The sequence below is a fragment of the Tenebrio molitor genome, chromosome 2, assembly GCF_963966145.1.
Source record: "Tenebrio molitor chromosome 2, icTenMoli1.1, whole genome shotgun sequence".
NCBI lineage: Eukaryota > Metazoa > Arthropoda > Insecta > Coleoptera > Tenebrionidae > Tenebrio > Tenebrio molitor.
The window spans coordinates 29,640,370-29,662,374 of record NC_091047.1 but is presented as its reverse complement, the minus strand read 5'-3'; the positions used below and the strand labels follow the sequence as shown (position 1 = coordinate 29,662,374).

Below are 22,005 nucleotides of genomic sequence, written 5' to 3'. Positions count from 1 at the left end.
TATATCTATAATGTATCAAAAAATAAATTGAAAAATTATTGAGAAAAGAGGTAAAGTGCGTGAGGGACCAAATGAATAAAATTTTTTATCTGGTTAAAATAAAATCTTCAAATATTTTTCATTTTATCACTGTACATAATTTCTTGTTTTACATCCTCAAGTGCTGAATCAAAAAAATATCAAAGTTGATCTTATACCTAGATTCTGACTAGCATCCATCTATCTACCCGTTAACAGTGGCAGTTGTATGTTCCGGTTTGCTTCAAGAAAACGACATTTAGCATTCAAAGGAACAGCTGCCGGCTCCTGTGTTTTCGTCAATCTGGGCCCCCACATTGCCTTAACCAGCTAAACTTGTAACCTATCTGAATACGTCATAATTGACTTTAGAAATCGACGTTGAATGTATTTAGGGATCGCGAGGTAATGTGTAAGTTCTGGAGGCGGTTGTATAAATTGCGTTAGTAGCAGAAGGTAACAACCTCGAACAAGATTTCCTCCATGTATATACTTTGATTACATATTGCGCAAACGAAATAATTTTCCTTCCCGTAATTGTACGGAGGAGAAATAAAGCTGGATAATAATGCCTTATGAAATATATAGTGCGTTCAGACCGGTTTCCGCCTGGAGGTCTTACCTCATCCTCTTAGAAAATCGATGTAAGCAGTTTAAAATTCTTGTTAAACAAGACAGACGAACTCGAGTTTAATGACTGCGCTTGTATTATTTTAAATATTTAAATGGACTTATTTTTAAAGGGAGTTCCCATCGATGTCGACTTTAATCCGGCTGCGAGCTCGCAGATGAGGCAGTAACGAGTCGGCGAAGACATGAATGTAATATTTTAATCCCTGGCCTATAGACTGGCTAATGTTTCGCTTGACTTGTTGCTCAAGTTCTGCACTTGTGATTATTATACATCCCATTTGCTTGCAGTCGGAATTTCCTGGCCACATCCGAGCTTCAAACTGGATTTGCTTACAAATGTGTAAAATTATACCACATACTCCACACAAGCTGGCGACTCATTAAAATCACACTTAAATTAATTTATGTATCCGGAGACTTTGAATAACATTGTCATCGTTGCCCCGACGAATATATTCTCCCAGAAAAAGTCACCACAAATCGATTCTCAGAAAATGAGTTTATGATTAAGGACTTTCGGTAGAATTCGGGATTTGAATTTTACAGCAAACACAAAACTGCGGCATTAGACAAAATAGTTATTTGTATAGCAAGGCTGCGAAATCCTACTTTGACGTACTCGAGGTCGTCAAAGGATTTCGTAGCCAAGGTGTACACAACATTTTGTGTGCAACCCGAAAATTTGTAATTATAAAATGAACAAGTAAAATTTCCTTCACTGTCTATAAAAATAAAGTCGGCCTACATGTCTCCATGTCGCTATGGAAACGACATAAATAAAACAATTCATTTTGAGAAAAATTGGAAAAATGTCGCAAGAAAATCACAACGTTTTTGTTCCGTCTACTTCCCCGGAGTTAAAAAATATTGCAGATTGTGCAGTGTCCAATTTAATACCAGAAAAGTCCAAACGGCAGTACGATAAGTGTTACAATGACTTTAAAGAGCGGTGTAATAAAAATAATGTGAAAACGGTGTCGGAGAATGTTGTTTTGGCTTATTTAATGGAAAAATCAAAAACTGTGAAAAGTTCAACTTTATGGAGCACATATTCAATGTTGAAGTTCACGCTGAACATACGGGATGGCACTGGTGTTACGAAGTTTCTGAAATTGGTACCTTTTTTGAAAAAAAGTCAGTTGGTTATCAGGCGAAAAAGTCTAAGGTATTGACACGAGACCAGATCGATTTGCTGTATAATCTGCCCTTTTTTAGGTCATTTTAATCATGGGAATATCAGGAGCCATGCGAAGAGACGAACTAACCAAAATGTCTATCAAGGATGAACATTCTGTATTAATAGTGGCCGTTCCTGACACAAAAACTGGCACAAAACGAACTTTTACTGTCACCAATCCAGAATTTGTAAGATTATACCGCAAATATGCAGCTCTTGTTCCGTGTACTAATCCAGAGAGAAATATTATAAATTGTGCAGTGTCGCATTTGAAACCTGAAAAATCGAAACAGCAATATAAAAAATGTTACAGTGACTTTGAGACTGATGTAACAAGAAGAATGTGAAAACCGTGTCGGATAATGTTGCATTGGCTTCCCTATTTACTGGAATTTATTTATTGTGGCAGGTAAATGTTAAATTCTGTTAAGATAAGTTAATACCTGCTCCCTTTTAGGTTATTTTAATCGTGGAAATATCAGATGCCGTGCGAAGAGACAAATAAACCAAAATGTCTGTTGATGCCATTCAGGATTCAGGATATGTTACTAGTTGACCGGTTAAAAATTAACCTAATTCTTCTAGATCGATAATTGGGATCTTTTTTACCGACTCGTCATTCATGAAGCGACCACTCCATTTGAAATTGGCGGGAACTTCAAACCAGATGAAAATTCTGTACTAATAGCGGCCGTTCCTGACACAAAAACTGGCATAAATCAAACTTTAACTGTACCCAATCCAGATTTTGTAAGATCACACGGCAAATATGGAGATAGATATGTTGTAATTGTGATAATAAATAAATTAATATTGAAATGACTTTTACTTTTACGGCCGTCGTCAAGGCAACGGCTGCGAAATTCAATTTCGCGGCCTGCTCAAGGCACGCGAAGTGCTCATTTCGCGTACGGTTGCACACAACCACTATACGTGGTTCTTAGGAATGAACCATCTTACAAGTTCGATCTTCTTCCAATCGATTTCGAATATTCTTGCAAATATATTAATGTCGAGTGAGAATATAATAGGATTAGCCCAAAAGAGGAAGATTTAAGAAGTTTTAAATAATTGAAGTAGTCAATTAGCCAAGAAAAAGTACAGTTTTAGAACATTAGTTTTAAGTTCTTGAGTTGAAGCTTTCTTAGTACCGCATGTATGGTGGCTCACACCAATTTGTATGGTCTAATGAGAGACACTGTAATTATTTCTTGTGACTGACTCTAAATACCAAACGTTTACACTCAAACTTGCTACCTCAGTGTATAATAATGCGGTTGCAAAGAGGACGTAAACTTTGAACTAATTCTTTACTACTGATTAAACTTTACTAATTTAGCACCTCAACTTTGGTTAGTGCTATTTCACAACTTTTAATGGATAGGGATGCTCTATTAAAAATAATAATTTAAATTTAATAATAGTTGCATTCTTTAACAAATATATACAGGGTGATTCCGAAATAAGTTTAAAAAAAAACGGTAATTGGTGATGATGAGAAGACGTCATAGACAATTTTTTTTTATAAATGTCTTTTCGTTTTCGAGACACAAATGTTTGAAATTTTGGTGAAAATTGCTAGTACGCTGCTTAAAGTTAAAGGTGGTTAATTAATTATCCTGGTGCTCGTCAGTCACAAACGTGACATTATTTCTTTCGATCATTTCCATACAAACATTTACAAAGCAGTGTACTTACACCTACGACTTTATTGGGGTGTTGATGTAACAATGGTTGCTAATGAAGTGAACAAATGCGGACAAATTTTCCCTATTTATAGGCGTCTCAAATACAAGGATATGGGGTAATTTTCATCCTTTTGATTTCACCCCCAAAAGTCATTTACGCAGAATTATTTTGTGTCAAGGATACTCCACTTTTTTTTCCAAACTTATTTCAGAATCACCCTGTATTCTACAAAATACGGCAACATAATTTTAACCTGAATGTTAAGAAGACAGAATTTAGTGGATGACGATACTAGAATGTTGATAAGGTCAGACCACCAATCTGTTTAAAGTTTGTGGGAACCATCACCACCTTGAATAAAGTAACCTTTCCTCACTGACTCTCAAGACAGAGCGAAATGTTTAGTCCGAGTTTTACGTCCGAGCATTCGACTACATCAAGAACTTCCGTCTCAAACCTAAAATTCGGCACCAAGCATTGCCGATGGAGAATGATCTTTCAAAGAAGAGCCACACCAAACTAAGTGGAATTCCACCATAAAAATTCTACAAACCCCTAATCTTAGCGTCTCATATTTCCTCTGAGCATTGTAGGTAAAATCCTTGAAAAAATCCTATCGAAAAGACTCAGATGCGTCCTAGAAACCAACAGCAGCAGTTCGGACAGACCTGGCTTCCCAGATGTCCAAAACTCCTAAAATTCCAACTAAACTCCAAATTTACCCGTATGACCGACTTGTTCTTCACCAACAACACTTGCAGTATCAAAATTCAAAATATCCATTCATCACCTTGTTAGTTTCATGCAGCAATCTTTCATTGTACCCTATTTCCAACAGAAACTTCCCTGTTGCATGTATCTACCGAACCAGAACGAAGCTGTTTGCTGACAAGCCACAAGAACTAAGAAAATCCCCCTAGGGAAACTCAAGACTGTTACCTTTTGGATGAGCATCAATCTCAATCCTCTCAAATCGAATCGAATTGCATTGAGATAACAACGTCTCTTGATGTCAAGCCCCGCTGTGAAGTCCTCTTTTAAGTACTTAGTCTCGAAGGCCAACTCACTCCAAAAAGTCTTTTAATTCGATACATCGGAGTGATATTTTATTATCAGAACTGCACTCTGAGTCTCGAAGTCCACAGATATGGAAGAAGGCTTGCAACCCTTCTATTTGACATTCAGGGAGGCATCAAGGGATACACCATCAAAACACTGCTTCAGGCTTACAACTTCTTCGTCCCCCTGTCGAGGAATATCGAGCCTCAACTACATAACCCTCCAGTCGAATCTTCTAAAGGAAATATTCGCTTGAATGAGAAGAGTCATCCGCAAGATTTTTCTACTCTTTGATGGATTTTACCAAGACACCCGTACCACCCCCATTACAACCAGTCCGGTCCATATTAAAAAAAAAAATACATTCTTCCAATTCTCCTCTTTCTGCCTATAGTTCACATTAACCTCTTTCTAGAGCTCTGGGAGCTCAAGAATCCGTCCATCAGTATCCAGGATAAGAACCGCGAAAAATGGACCAAAGAACCACATAAAAGAAGAGACCCCTGGTTTTCCATAACTTCCAATTCCAATGTTAATTTAAAAATTGTAAAATGAATTATAAGAGCCTTCAAGATTGAAAAGGCAACCCCTCCCCCAATTTAAACCAAGAACAAAATAAGGCCAGGTTTATTCACCTTCAAGTAAATTTATCTGGCCAGTAGTTGCTATAATTTAGTATCTGCTATTGTAGATCCATGGTAATTACCGTTCAAATAAAGTTACTTGAAGGTGAATAAACTGGGCCTAAGTGTGATTAATTGATTGATTATTATTATTGAGTAGGAAGAGTAGCAAGTAAGTAGCAAAAAAGAGGATTGGTTTTTTATCATTTTTACTTGATATTTTAATGACTACTTAACAACGTACTGCTAAGCTGTTCCGCGAATTTTGGGGCACCCAGTATATTGCGATTTAAATGAAGAATGTCAACCACCATCAATTAATGGAACTATTTTGCTTCCTGTGACGTTTTTTAAATTATCTTCAGAATTAGCGTCACTGTGACAGTGTTCTCATGTTTTACCTTGTAGACAAAATTAGGTTAAAAAGCGTCCTATTCAAAATTGTGGCAAGAATTGATAAAAACAAATTTATGAGAAAAATGGTTTGACATTAACATTTAGGTTTAGGAATTTACCTTAGTACATATTTTATTATTTTGCAAATATGAAAAACCCTGGGATGATGTGCTGCAAAGTTTCTGTCTTGTTTTTTTTCCATATTCACACTGAACTAGTTTGTAATGTTACTTGTTTTTAGCTTTCCTCCAGACGACGAATTTAGCAGAAAATTCCCTTAATCTCCATATTCTAAAAATGTTAAATAAAACTTTCAGCCTCATAATTTTCCCGTGTCACCATAATAAAATTTATAGCGATGTTGTTTAATGTGTTTTACACAGTTTTATTTTAATCTATTTGTCAGCAACGAAAAGGTCGAACCTTCTCGTAAATTACATTTTCATATTTATTACCTTTTATCTGATGTAAACAGCTTATTCGAAAATTAATTAAAGAGCAAGTCAGCGTCCCCTGGTTAGCACTCACCTATACAAGTTTAATTTTCTTATAAATTGGCTCATCGTTTTTCATTTCAATGTAGCTTTCGAAGCTCACACTTTTATTTTTAATTTAATTTCAACACTGATTCATCGATTTTTTCATTTTGTCGAAAGCATCAAGGCATTGATTGCAGTTCCATACAAAGGGTCGTTGCCATTTGCTGAATGCACCATTAACAATGCACAAAATGGTCATTTCACCACAATTTCTTGGTTCTTTCCTTACTAATGAAGACCCTCTAATTATTTAAAAGTTTATACGTAGATGTCTTAACACGATGTTGTGCGATGCCACTGGCAAAAATTCTGCTATATATTTTTCTTAATTGTGCTTAAATTCTAATTACTGGGAAACACCGCTTCCAATAATCCACTTCCTTTTCCACGGAGAATTTTACATGTCGGAAATTTCAGACCGACCCCGTTAAGAGTTGAAACGTTTTCAATGTTTAACAAATACGGAGGGTAAGTATTTACTTTAATAAAAGTCGACATTGACCTTAAGAAATTTTCCCCGACGACCCGTTCTTTCAAAAGTTTTCCAACAAGGACCGTTTAACTTTTTCCGCATGGCCGAGGCCCCCATAATTCTCGGATGTTTGTACAATTTTAATATCAATTAAATGTCGCGTATTTTATTTGATCCCGGCCAAAGCTTAAACTCTCGCAACTATTTATAGGCTTGGCAACTTTCTTAATATAGCACTTATCCCAGATTCGCCTAATATAAATGTTGCAAAATTGGCGGATGCGCCGGGAAAGTTTTAACTGCAAAGTAATTAAAATGTTTATGGAATTAAGGCTGCAAGGCGAGGGAGTGACAACGGTAAGGTGTACTTAGTAGAACGGTGGCGTTAACGCCGACAAATTTTTATTATCAATATTTTATTTTTTAACTTTACTTTTTATTTAGCATTTTATTCGAAAATTAATTAAAAAGCAATTAGGGTTTTCTAGTCAACATTTACCTAGAGAAATTTAATTAAAATGCCTCATCGTTTGAATTCCTAGTGATAGTTTTTTAATGTTGCTTTAAAAGCTCGATACTTTTATGAAAATATTAAGTAAATTGCATATAAGGAGTGATTGCTCTTTGTCGTATACTCGTATGCAGTGAATTTTTTTATCAATAAACCATATGGATTTACATGCTACAAACCTTATTTCTCGGCTTCACCTCGAACCTGAAACCTAGTTGTTTTCGCGTCTTAAAAATATCCCTACCGTACTCTAATATAAGTAACTATTACGTTTTTTGTCGATTATTTCGCAAACTAAGCGGTTTTGACCCTATACGTATTAAGAGTTTTATGCTCATTTTTTATCATAGAATCAGCCCTAAAAGTTTGTTGGTGGAATTCTGACACACCCAGTATAAGAAGAGGAGTATTCTTCAGATTATTTTTCAATACAAGGTGATTCATGAGTAGTGTGTGATTTAGCGCCTTTATTCCTGCAACATAAATTATTTTCTCATAGAATTCTTCGCTGTTTTCCAATTTGAATAAAATTGTGTGATCATAATAATCCGATTTCAGAAAAATGATACAATAGTGTCAATCAAATGTATCAAAATAATTATATTTTTGTAAATAAATCAGATACTATTCGCGAATCACCCTGTATACCCAATGCTATCACGAAAAAACACATTAGAATTGAGATGACTTCAATCTACCACTTAATAATTAACATTCGTAATACCAATGCAGGTTTGTAATAAAATAAAAGATACATCAAATGACAGTGTGTTGAAATTTTCCTGTAAAAAATATAAGTTTATACAATGTATTTTAAAAAAACTTTATGTTTAGATGAATACTCCTAAGAAGGCTCAATTGTTATTACTCCCACCACACAACTAATTCCAAATGATCGCGTAACGCCGGTTTCAGCCAGACCCACAGAAATAATGACACAATAATATTTCAGAAACATTAAGTTTATGACTGTCGAGCGTGCCACACGAATAACTGTCTCAGCGATGAAGTTAATAATGCTAAATAATAACAAAGCACTATTTTATACTATTAAAATTTTATTAGTGACGCAATAACCCTTGATTATTTAGCGCTCCGAACTAGAACCGACACATCCCCCTATTTTCTTCCATTTCATAACAGTTAGAAATTCAGAAGAGCAATTTTTATTTTATCGCCACGAGTCTGTAACAGTGCAATAAAGTCCGGAATAATATCTCGCCACGTTTTGCTTACAAATTAGGCGAAAGTCGGCGTCTGATCTTCAGGGTCGGCGGTGCATCCTGAAAATGTTCCTCCTGAAAAACTGTTAATAAATTAGCGGCGAAAGACGAGTGGAGTGCGTTCGTTACGAGTAGGTAAGCTCGTATTTATGGGTGATAAAAGCGTGCGTCTCGCCTTGAAATTCCGCCTTCACTTGCCTATTTTACGGTTACTTCCTGCATACATCTGGGATAATTTCGTTAAAGAGGGCATTGAAAACAATGACCCACTAAAGAAATGCGAAGAACCCTTATAATACCTGCTCCGCCCTAATGTATGGACGCGCAAAAAGCCATTCGCGTCAGCCCCCGTTCTTTGTTTAATCAGGCCGGCGAAATGTTTTGCACAACAATAAAAAACATGGGCGCGAAGGAGGGCGCTGCGGAGGTGCGAGATTGCCGACAATAATTACAATTTGTAAATGTCTCCAGTCTAAGTGTTGGTAATTGGCGGGGCTGTTTCGTTAAACGTGAATTACGCAGGTAATTTTTGGCCGAGGCGAGAGACGGTGGCCGTATTTCAGCTGCGGAAAATTTTTAAAATAACCATCCCTTCGAGGACCATTCCGCATGATTTATCGCGGCTTAGAGGAGGACGAAATGTGTTTTAACCGTAGAAAAATTTGCTGCAGTGTTATTACAACACTGTCGACACTTCCGGTTGGATCGTCGTTAGGCTGGTGCCGGATTTATTTCCAGAGGAAAAAATCGAAAATTACCACAGATGATAGTTTCACCCTGTTCTATCCCCAAATCTATCAAACGACCGAAAGGTTTCTTGTGGACTAAATTTCAGCATGGTACTGGTGGTAGTACTGAGTGGTAGATGTTCTTGGTCCAAACTCAGGTTATTTTAGGAATCTCAAAAATAATTTTGTTAGATCTTGATCAGAGAAAAAACAAAGGATTAGGTATTATTCATTTTTAGATGAGGCCAGAAGCAGAGTACGTAACAGCCGCCTGATTCCTGTTTTGTGAATTAATTTATTTTGAACTGCTAGTTTTCTGCTAGGGGCAATTTATAGCTAATTTCTTTGGGCGCTTATCTCCTGCAACCCCTTGTACCCTAACCCCCAACGACCTTAAGGAGCCCTCTCGTTCGGTCCGACGGCCCTCCAGTCCTCGACTTAATATATTCATGCACAAACTGCCATTAAATCTGATCTCCTGGCGTATCATCCTGCCCCCTGCCGGTCGTCCTTTTTGTATCGGTAACAGGAAGGACCTTCAGCAGTTTTGCGAGTCCTCCGTCGAAAATAGAGCGACACGGCTCATATGCCCCCGGGGCTGCCGAAATTAGCAATTAGGTGCCTGTTTCATCCCGAACTCGGCCCGGACTCAACTTTCTAACAACTGCTTCCTTTATCATGGCGACCTTACGGATAATAATGCCCCCATTCGGCCTGATAGCTTGTGCCAGTGTGAAAATTTTACTCCGGGCGTATATCTCACGGCAGAGCAGGTGGTTCATGTCGGGTAATACGCGCTTTACTATTTGCCTTTTATAAGCCATTATGTGAGGCGATTTATGTCCTAATTTTTGCGGATGATGCACTTTTTCGCCGTAAAACGACTTAAGTACAAGAAAAAGCTTCTCGGGAAGGTGACGCGAAATATTATCCTGGGAGCCTAGATCGTATCAGCGAATAACTCGTGCATATTTTTGTAGTAGTAAACCCTTTGAATAAAAAATGTTTTAGGGGCACGTGCAAATTCTGTTTTATTTTCCTGGAGCGTTAACGCAGGACGTGCGTCACGGAGCTAATGGACGCGTTCCTGCGACGTGAAAAATTTCAACGCGGCTACGGTAATATACCCTGTCGGGGTATTGAATGATCAAATAAATTTGCAAGGCTATTGGACAATGAATCACAACAGTCGCGTCGTGAATTGATCCGTACGGGGTTTAATTGTCGAGATAAATAAAAAAAAAATCCAAAAAAGTTCAAACAACTCGACAATTAAAAAGAATTATTCTAATCTTACATTTTAAGCGGTAATACATTTTATTTGATAATGTTAGAAGGTTTACATATTCAAATTGAGAAAATTATTATTACTTCATATTGTATTTTATGTGGTTAGTTCAGTCGCTCTAAGCATTCTGTAAACGTTGAATCTTACCTAACAATTAACATCGACATCAGATAACTGCTTTGTTGGATTTAAATTTCAATTAAAATAAGTAAAAGAAACTGCAACAGAAGTAGCAAATGACCTATTTAAAATAAGATATAATATACTACAGGATCATTATAAATGATTGTCCATCGCAGTTGGCGTTGGTGACGTAATTGAATGTGCCGCAAGCCTCATAACATGAGTGAGACTAGTATCGCCGACAGATGGCGATACTGGCGGTAGTGGAAATCTGTCTACTAGTTTGTCTACCGTTGCGAGGCTGGCGGCACATTCTAAATTTGTGTAGTTTTTAACGCCAACTGAGATGGGACAATCATTTATAATAACCCAGTAGTTAATGTTATATGCGTTCATTTAAATTTATCCTCAAAGTTGGCGTTGAAGACTCGATTGTGAACGCACTATACGTATAACGGATCACGGATCAGCTGTTTAAATTTTACGCTTTTACACGAGTGGTGTGTTCTCAATCGACTCTTCAATGCTAAATTTGAGGATAAATTTAAATGAACGCTTCATAGTTAATGGAATGCAATGGGGTAATTTATTGTCCCCTAGCTTCAGGTGTTTTTTTTTTTTTAATTTAATTAATATATTATTTAAAAATTGGTCAATTCACATCTCACGAAGTCAAGAACTCGACTATAGGTATGTCCAATAATTTATGAGGCATTGTAAATAATATGCTGAAAATAAGAAAATGAATTTTGCTCCGTATTGTAACTGTTGGAGTTCACAGTTCAGCCGCCGACGGCGTTCTGTCAGAGTTGAATCTAACATTTAGAAATGACAATCGATGAAATTTTCCTTTGTGGTTTTGTTGAAAGACATTGTTTGTAATGCAGACTGTTCCGTCAGAATATTTGCTATTTGCTTTTTGTTGTAAATCATCTGATAGGTGTAAATTCTATTTTAACAGTTTGGGAAAGGAATAAAGATTGTGTCAAAATGGATACAAAATTGCTGATATGATTTAAAGAAATATATTGATAGAATTATATAAGAATTAGAATTGAATCTTTTAGTTCTGGAAGAAGCGTGATTGTAGCCATCTTTGGTGATGAAAAGTGAATAATAAATGGAAAACGTGAAAAGATATTGAATAAAAAAATAATGAAAGAGAACAAAATCACTATAAAAAATATGTAGATATGAAGGCAATTGAAATTTGTGTTGTAACTTATCATTAACTTACAATTTTTCGTAGAAACTTTCCAAATTATCTTATATCAGCATCAAGAAGTACACTCCCTACAAAAATTATCGCACCACCCTGAAAAATCGGTGTTTTTCCAAAATTAATATGCAGGAAAGCAACATACTAGGTCTACATCATGTAGAAACAGTTTTAATTTACTTACTTGCAAGCACCAACATTGATAAGAATTTTTTGACAACTTTTCTTTTAATTTGTGAAAAAGCTGAATATACTCATTTCTTTCACTTTATTTGTAATCGCGTTGTTTATTGAATGTGTCACTTGTGCAATATAAATTTGACATGATGAATGTTCCTCAACGTCTTATTTATCATCTGACCCACGAAGAAGCTGTCCCAGCCCTTGCTTTGCTACAGGATAGTCGTAGCCAGCGTTATGTGGCGAGAGTCCTCGGTATTTACAATTCTACCATTGTCAGGCTGGCACAAACACACCAAGAAACTGGGAATGCTCACAGAAAGCCAGAACAAGGCCGTCGAAGGGTGACATTGCTCCGAGATGATCGCTTTTTGCGCCTAACAGGGCTCCGTACTAGGCATTCCACTGCTTCAAAGGGAGATGTTAGCCAGAGATGTGGAAATTTCGCTGAAAACTATAAAAACCGTCTTCGTGAAGACAATATTCGGGCTCGTGTTCCCGGAAGAACATCACAACTTACCAGAAAATATTGTGTGGCTCGTTTAGCGTTTGCTAGGGAACATGTGAATTGGAATATTGGAGATTCGCAGAATGTTATGTTCTCTGACGAGTAAGATTCTGTCTTTATGCAAATGACAGACGACGGTGTATCAGAGACCTGGAGAGTGATGTCTTCAATGTAACTTTGTTCCTAATGTGAACTTTTGTGGAGGTTAGGTAATGGTTTGGGGTGCTATTTCTGTGGAAGGTCGTACAGAATTAGTGTCTTTGCGTGGAGCTCGTATGACGGCTGTACGTTACATTACTGACATTTTGGACCCACATGTTATTCCGTACGCCCCATTTATTGGTCCAGATTTTGTGTATATGCACCATGATGCTCGACCGCACATAGCTCGGTTTTAATTTAGTTATAGTGCATAATTAATTTATTATATTGTTATAAATCCGTTAAAGAATATCCCAAAAAGTAGATTTTTTGTTTTTATTAATTCTTTTGTATTATTTTACACCCTTTTATCATAATGATAAAGATCATAGTACATTGCTTGGTTTACCACAACTGTGGGTGGTGCGATAGTTTTTATGGGGAGTGTAGTATTACATTCGTACTTACATTTTTTAAAAACTTTAATCAATATGTATCGTGTGTTTCTAGTTATTTGTACAACTAGTTATGAAAGTCATATGGCCCCATTTGATATTTGAGTTTAATGCAATTAATTTTAGTTGCTAAAATTCGATATATAGTTTGTCCAGCGAGAGAATGGTTGACATAAAATCACTAAATTCTACGTAGAGAAAGTACCGTGAGATCGGCAAAAAAAATAGAATTGGCTGTGACCAAAAATTTCAGTTGGCAATTCGTTAAAATTTCAATTATCAAATGTCAGTCTTAAAAGTTAGGTTAGTGATTTTGAGAACGTTGAAATCTTGATTTTCATAAAGGTGTGCATTGTGTGTGACCTGTCAATCGTATTTACGAATTAGAGTAAATGTTCGAAATGTCTGCCTTCAGCTTCTAAACACAATGCTACTCTCTTCGCTTCAAGTTTTCAAATAACCTTCGCAAAGTCGGGACATCAATTAAATTGCAGTTATCAGTAATTACTTGACCTGACCTGACCTGACCTGGCACAATTCCCGCCAGGCCTATTTTTGAACACGTAAAAATTTAATTCAAATGTCATCAGATGTCATTAATTACAATAGTAACTGTCATTCCGGACTTTCATGGCACTTACCTTCAACTTGCCTTGACTATTTTGTTTTTCCATACCTGAAATTTTTACGTGTTGCCAACTGAAGGCCACTAATCATGGCCATCTCGTTTTTTTTTTTTTTTTTTTCGATTGTACGGTAGTACCTAGCGCACGTAAAATATGAAATATATCCTTCAACCAGTAACATTTTTGCCCTGAGATTATGCTCTAATTAATGTATTTTAGTGCATTTTGTAGTGTTGGGTTACAAGCCTAGAATTTAAAATCTCTCAATCTCTCGCTGGACGAAGTATACAAATGTTTTAAGTCAAAACTGCAGTCTTCGCAAATGAAACTTGATGAACCACTTGGTGTTCACTACGTTTTGACGTTAATTTAAATTTAATGTCAGATTCTTGGCGGGCATTTCGTTATGTTATAACTTGGTCACATGTTGACATGAAACACAAACAAACAACTGTGTAACTGAAGTAATATCAGGTGTTCATTTAAATTTATCCTCAAAGTTGGCGTTGAAGTGTCGATTGTGAACGCACCACTCGTCCGTCTGCACAGTAAAAACACAAACAACGAAAAAAGTGAGGTTAGATTTAAACAGCTGATCCATGATTTGTAATCCGTGGTGCTTTCACAATAGACTCTTCAACGCCAACTTTGAGGATAAATTTAAATGAACACCCGATATAATTTAAACAGATAATTTACTTACAAAATGTTTGAGGGATTTCTTATTATTACAATTTGTTAACTATTTGAGCTTGTTTACAAAATCATAGTCACAAAGTGTTATACACGGAAATTAGTTATGAAGAGTAATTAGTAATTAATTCTCAGTGGTCTCTTTCATGTTATTACCAATTTGACTAAAAGGTTGATAGTTTCAAACAGACAAGCACTTTCTCATTATTTACTTAGTTATTAAAAATAGAACCCTTTACAGATCCCTAGAAGTTCTATCCGACAAACACATTATCAGAAAATTTAGGGAAAACAGTTGACAATAAATTTAAGTGTGACATTATCAGAAAAATTGCGAAGGAGCGTAAACTGTTATTATAGATGTTAAAATGTATAATAATAAATCTCGCTTGAACATAATTTTAAGAATAAGAGAAATATCACTAAAAGAAAATAAATTGAATGACTGAAACGATAAAAAAACGAGACGAGGATAATGAATAAATTTTCGGCAAATTGACAACTTCTTTCTTAGTCGTTTTCTACGTAAATTTTTAATGATGGCCACTTTTGTTTTATTTCAGTACCCTACTTTACGCTGTCGGCAAAATGATCCAGATTTTCCTCCACGTAAAAAAATGTTTTATATTTTAGTGGGGCGGTTAGACCGCAAATTAGGCCGTTTGATGATAGCATTGTCTGCGAGCACGGAGCAAAAAACTTGATAAAATCGGAATAAATCATGTGTTCTATTTATTTTTCAGTTCCATTAGCTCGAGCGCGGTTTGAATATTGGATTTAATTAATTTTAATATCCTATTCAGGGCATATAGCCCCCAGCCTTAGGAAATATTTTCCGTGGAATATTTGATTTATTTAAATGTGAATTTAGTAATGTCTTCTTGTGCCTGCTCGAATTCCGTTTTACAAATCAAATAATACCTATTGGAATTTGTCTGAAATATTTATAAATGTGGCAGGACCGGAATTACTCTCAAACTTTGAAACTTATCCCATAGTAAATGTTTAAATTACAGGAATGCCTCGTCCTTCGCAATGCGACTTGATTAAAAGCTTACATTTAGATTTAAGAGTGTCTTGTCACTTTTATTAAATGAAGATTATACCGGGTGATCAAGAAGGACTGTTTAAGTTGGCAGTACAATTAAGAAAATTTTTTAATTCGGTTATTTATAACACTGCAACCGGATATGTTTTGTTGGTTTATTTGACAAATATCTGATGTAGGTATAGCATTAACAACGACAAGCCATCAACAACCGAAAGTTACTCCTGTTATACGATTTAAAATACAATTCAGTGTTACCAACTTAAACAGTCCTATTTGATCACCCCGTAGTTTTACAAGGGTCTCACTCCAAACTTGAAAGATGAAATTAGTTGCAAAACTTAAATTATGTAGCTCGTAGGTGGTATTTTAAGTATAAATGCAGCGTATATTTAACTACGTGAAACAGTACAGTGTACAAAGAAGTCAATTACTGAAAATATTAGTAATAATAGATCAATAAACTTCCTCTTGGATGTCGTGTGCAACGTGTAAAGCACTTACGAAAAAATAAATAAAAATATAATGTGTGAATAGTGCTTTGAAAAAGGAATTATTTGTCATTGCGTGACAGAAATAGTCGGTACAAAACACATTTTGCAACGCTATCGGCCCTCCTTTTATATTTTCGTCTTCAGTCCACTTTTTACTTCGCTGTTAAATGCGCACCATTAAAATTCCGGGAGCACGTGAAATCGACCTAAGGCTATACAAAGTGAAAAGTGCAGGAATATTTATGAAAGTTTCGCGTATTCCATCTGTCCGCATTATGTGAATTCAGATGGATGGATTCTATTGCCGACTAAGCCATTCACCATGCAGATATATCGTCTTGACGCATCATATTTACGGCTGTTGTGCACTACACTGTACTACCGATTCAAAATGGCGTCTGTTCTGTGTTATCATATTTGCTGTTCCAGTTTACAGATCGTAAAAGTCAACTCGTATAAGTCTGTTTCAGATTCGGTGTTGAGAAATTATTGCTAATAAAGAATGCAAAGTAAGCAAGGAAGCAAAAGAATTTGCTTTAGACGTTTGCGGAAACTGAATCTGTTTTACAAAAATATTGCCACATTAAGCAAAGAACATATTGTCAACAACACCATTGTGCCAGTTATCACCGTTCAAGGGTTCAAGAGTTCTTCTTCTAAATGAAAACTTCATTTAGACCTGGTTGCGTACTGATTTTTTTTTTTCACGAAGTCTAACAATTTGACATAAAAAAATTGAAAGCATCTTGACTTTCTATCATTTTAAATACATATTTATATGAAATCTCTGGGGTTTTAGCATTACGGTGATGATGTCACGTAGTCAATCAGAACAAAAAAATATTGAAAACAAAAAGGACACTTTTTTTCTTGGCAAAAATGATGCGTAAATAGCGTGATATTGAATAAATAAATTTGGAAAAGAAAACGATTAACTATTTATTACGACGATGAAAATATTTCACTTTTACAATACGGCTAGAAACCATAATTCTTATACAAGACTATCTAAATGTTAAGGAAAATATTAAATCTAAACCAGAAGAAAAATTTTAGAAAAAATTACTGTCACTTTAGAAAATGCAATACCAGAGTCCATCAAAACAAATTATTTTTTTCCTGTCATTTTTGGAGAATTGTGTGAAATCAAGTCCTTCTAATTGTTCACAGATTTATTAAAATTTATCATTGCAACCATAATTCAGCATTCTATTTTGATCTTTTAATTGTTTCAGAAATACCCAAGGTTTGATACGTATGGTGAACATAATTTTTTATTTACCATAACCTTAATTTCTTGTTTGGCACTTTTTTTAACTAAGCGTTGCTTAAACTCTGAACACTGGTTATGATTGAATATGTGGGTGTCGTATTCGTACAATCTGCAACAACATATTAAAAATGACACTGACAGCACGGGTATCGTTGAAAACAACTATATATTGGGTGATTCAAAATGATTGTCGATAAGTATGGCATCTGGCATCTATGTACGAAAATTTATGTGGCAACTGAGTGGGTAGGATAAAGTGATAGAGCTGACATTTCTTTGACAGTTCATAGGCGCGCAATTTTGAAAATTGTCAAGTGCAATGGTATAACAGTAGTTTATTTGACGAGTTCTTGTGTAAATTGGGTTTTTTTCGCACGAGTGGGCCAGTTTAAAACACGAGTGAAACGAGCGTTTTAAAGGCCCACGAGTGCCAAAAAAGCCCAATTGACACAGGAACGAGTTGAATACAATGTTTTTTTGTTCGACGAACCCCTTAAAGGCTCCAAATCGCTTAAAATCTGTAAAATTGGTTTGACGTTTCGTTTTGACAAATGGTAACATTTATCAAAATCCGTTCACATTGGAGAAAATTCGCAAATTCTGACAGTGTCGAACAAAAAAAAATTAAATTCAGGCATATGAAATGACATACAAATGTCACACACACAGTTGCCACATATATTTTCGTACATCGTTGCCATATTTATCCACAATCATTTTGAATCACTCAATATATTTTTTATTTATTGTTTGAAAAGCTTCCATAAAGATACAGAACAGTGTTATCACCGTCCGATTATTTCATTCAGAGATCAGATTAATTATTATTATCAGAGATTCACAAAGGTAATCGTTCATCAATCTAGACTGCTCGTTTCTAATTTTATCAATAAACATTTGACAACGAATTTTTTAACCACTGGAATCACATTTTCCGATTTGAAATTTTTAACTAACCTTGAAATTGCGAGGTTTCACATTGAAATCGTTAACGATGTTTTCCATTGCTCAGGAAATGAACAATTTGTGACATTGAGAAATCTGTTCTCACTGGTTTCAAAAGAATCTTCAAATAATCACTTCCTTCACGTTTTTCTTTGAATTGAGTTATAATGTTAACGAATTTTTATCCTCCTTATTAAAATTTAGTGCCTTAAATGTTAAATATTGTGCCACTTGGTCGCTTTTTGGATTTGTCATGTCTTTTTTAGAAGGTCACTTTATTGCAGCAAAATAATTTTACCAACCGTACTTATTTTACTTTTTTGTCCTTTTATCAAATTCCCAACTATCGCGGCCGCGCAAAAACGGCTAAGGGCCGTATTAGGCTGCAGGTTAATAAAGTTGCGGTGCGAGTCCCGGATTTCGAAGGGCTGCGAAGCATTTAGTTGGAGGTAAAATTAAGGAGGAGGGAATTTTCATGGGAACGAGTCGCGCACTTGTATGGGTAGAATTGTACACGGAAGGAAGCGTGCGATAGTAATTTGTCTAAGAGAATAGCGGAGAGAGCACGAAACCAGGTCGAGGAGGAGAATGTGGGATGCAATACAGCCGGGTTCAAAGCGCCCGTTCCACCTGACCCCACCAAACGAATCCTTGGCAAGGATTTATCTTCTGTTAAGATTTATATTTTCCGTGATAATTGTTTTTGTTTGTTGTTTCTTTCGTCTTCAACAATCCCTGCCGAAGGTTTATGGCGCAGCGGAAAATCGCGCCCCGCTATTTCATCCCCGGGAATATTTATTAATAAAGTTGGGGTACTTAAAAACCCGCAACGAAAAATTATACGCAGTGTAGCGCCTACAGTGCAGTGGCGTCTCAAGTATCTCAGCAATGTGCAGATAAACACTAACACACTTAACCTAAAAGTGTAAGCAAAACATGATACTAACGTTATATGTATTTAGAAATTATTAATATTAAGATTTTGAAAAAGATCAAAGCAAGCAACATTGGTGAGAAGAAAAAGTTATTTCTCATTAACAACAAATAATTTAATTTAAGAAATATTGAATTTGTTAGGTTATGATAAAAAGATTATTTTAAAATAAAAAAGAGTAGCTGAAGATGTGGTCGGTATTATGTTTCAAAGAAGTTGTATTAATTATTTCAGTAATTAGAAACCGTGACATCCTAACCACATGTACGAAAGTGATTCTAAGTACAAATAAAAAAGTACTGTGAAAAAAATTATATCCAGGGATTACTGAAACACGACATATTTTTTTATTTGCTTTTCTTTATTCATTAGTAAAATTTCACAAATTCACTGAAACAGAGGTAAAAAAACTCTAATTAAAAATATAAATGGTCACCCAACCCAGGGGTTATCTTCGTACCCTTTGGAACATTTAATTAAACTTTTTATAATTTTTTACATTTTCAACTTGACCATCTCGCTTGGCATTAAATTAATAACAGGAAAAAGTCACATAGCAACATAACCGCTTCGTCCAAAAGCAAGAAAAACAGAAATAATTGCAAAGGTAAAAGAGCAAAACGACTTAGCGATGTTCCACTGTAATGACAAAACTATTTAAACGTGTTCCGGCAAAACACAATTTTCTTGTCGGAATCACCTTCAAGCAAAATTTTATGGTCGCTGTAAAATAAAAACGAAATTCGTCGTTGGTCGTTATGCTGCAGTCTAACCAGTAGTCCTGATGGCCGTAAAAATAATCCTGAATTAGCTTAAAACGGATAAGTCCTTTATTTATACGGCCTGACTGCACTGTTGCGCAAAACATTTAAATTTTTTATGGGTGAGTAGAGTTTCTGAGACATTTTCTAGCTCGAATCCGTTATTACTCTGGAGAGGCCGTTTAATGAATATTAAGAAAAGGAGTGGTCTCAAATTAAATCCCCTCGGACCCTGTAAATGGTTCTCGCCGACGCTTCCCCTCGAATTTCCCGAATATGTTATAACCATACTTGGAGCTTTCGTCGTTGGGCCAACTTCCTGATTGGAGAAATTTCGAAATTAAACCGAAAGTGGCCAATTGCAATAAATTTTGACGTTGTACTCAAAGCAAATTATACAATCAAAAGAATTGTCTTGATATTTTAACCCATGTCTTTGTATTTAGCTGCTTAGCGCTTCCGAGTGATGTTTCAGCTTTTTCTTATTAAAGATGAAAAAGAGAAAAGAGTGAATAGGCTATTCTGCGGACGCAGTGTCCGTTAAAAATTTTCACGGGTCGATTTTATCGTCTTTTATTAAATCACTTATGTGTCCAGCCCTGGAAGGAACATGAAATCATTTTTCTTGCTTGACTGGCCAATCTCAAACTAAATTCTAGCAAAGGAAACGCTTTTCAGTATCGGAAGCTCATAAGTGAACACTGCAGATGTCCACCGCCAGATAATAAATTCTCGGCTTGTTCATCTCTAACACTTGTGGTGAGACAAAACCAATCTCGTGACGATGTCAATTTTAGACGAAGGAGACTAAACGAGAACTCTGATCCGCAAATAATGGTTTCTCACACACGCCGCTCCCGATCTCTTATAAAAAGCCACCGTTCCGTGTCTTACAAGATTATATTGGCAGCGGCGACATCCATCCACTTCGTATTTACTTAATTAGGATGTTGCGGAAGCTTATGAATAACGTTTAGACGGGAAAATTACCTTCATCAGAAAGAATGTTACGATGTGTTCGCGAACTTCGTACGGAAACAAGGGAGATTGCGGAGAGGTATTTTTATTTCGTAATCTTTGGGAATAACGCGGTTATCTACTTTAAAGATCAATTCTGCCCCGCAGACAGAGTTACACGATTAAAGATCAGATCCGAAGCCCAGGGACTTTAAAAGCTTTCCGAAGTGATTTTATAATGGATAGACGAATAATATACAGACTGGTTTCGTGTTCGTGTTGTTTGAACGATAGCAAAGTTTGCACAAAACATACTTTTTTCCGCTTCTGGCTCTCTTTTCAATAGAATAATTATCGTTCGGTTAGTCGGAGAGCTGAATTGTTGCGTTAACTGCATTGTAATATCAATAGTTTTACCAAAGGAAATGGATCTACTAGGAAATTGGATTGATTTTTGAAGTTTTGGAAACATTATTACCGAGAATAGCAACTAATCCGTCCCTCGGCTTCGCCTCGTGCCTGAAATTAGTTATCGCGCTGGAAAATACACCTACCGTACTCTAATATAAATCACTAATAATGTAGCGTTTGAGACCACAAATTATCTACACCCATCATGCATTCGAAGCTTATTTACATAGAATTCCGCTACGACATGACGGATAATTTGCAACACCTGTTCTAGTTTGTTTTCTTTTTCTATAAACGATTGCTATGAAAACTTGTCAAATTTTAATACGCCACTTTATACGAGTATGTAGAATTAATTCGGTAAATTGTGAATGTCACATTTTCAGGTTAGGTTCTTGGCTAAATCCTGCCCTCACAAATAATTTTTAGGCACCCTTAATGAAAACGGTAATTTTACGTATTCACAAGCGGACGTACTTTTTTGCACGCTGACCGTGGCGTCACCTGTTAGTCTGTTTAGTAAGTTAGCAACGAAACCGACAAAACTGATAATTGTCCTGTCACCATAAATTATGTAAATAAGTTTGCAAAATTTATTTATTTCAAAAAGCTAGATACAAAATAAATTTGTAAAGTTCATGCGGTCGCCTAAAAAATTTAATGTGCACCTCTGCCAAAAAAAAACCTTTTTTCCTCGTCTGTTTAAAGCCTCGGCGCGCCTCGGCCAGAAAACTCAGACTCGGACAAAAGATGCACTTTTTGGCCTTGATACACAAATAACTATTCTAGTCTTGGGAATTAACGGATTAATGGATTTTAGTACGTCGTAATGTCACAATGAACAAACACGTAATAAATCGCATGTGTTACATTTTTAGCAA

General features: G+C 35.8%; 1 protein-coding gene and 1 long non-coding RNA gene across 3 annotated transcripts in view; one reads left to right on the top strand and one right to left on the bottom strand.

Moving 5' to 3' along the window:
- The window catches only part of side-VII (sidestep VII), a 395,213-nt gene that overhangs the window by 197,667 nt on the left and 175,541 nt on the right, over positions 1 to 22,005 (bottom strand). The gene's annotated exons all lie outside the window — the stretch shown is intronic.
- Positions 1,296 to 2,625, top strand: LOC138124825 (uncharacterized). The gene is made up of 4 exons (XR_011157284.1): positions 1,296 to 1,816; positions 1,867 to 2,237; positions 2,286 to 2,379; positions 2,414 to 2,625. It is a non-coding gene; the product is annotated as an uncharacterized lncRNA (long non-coding RNA).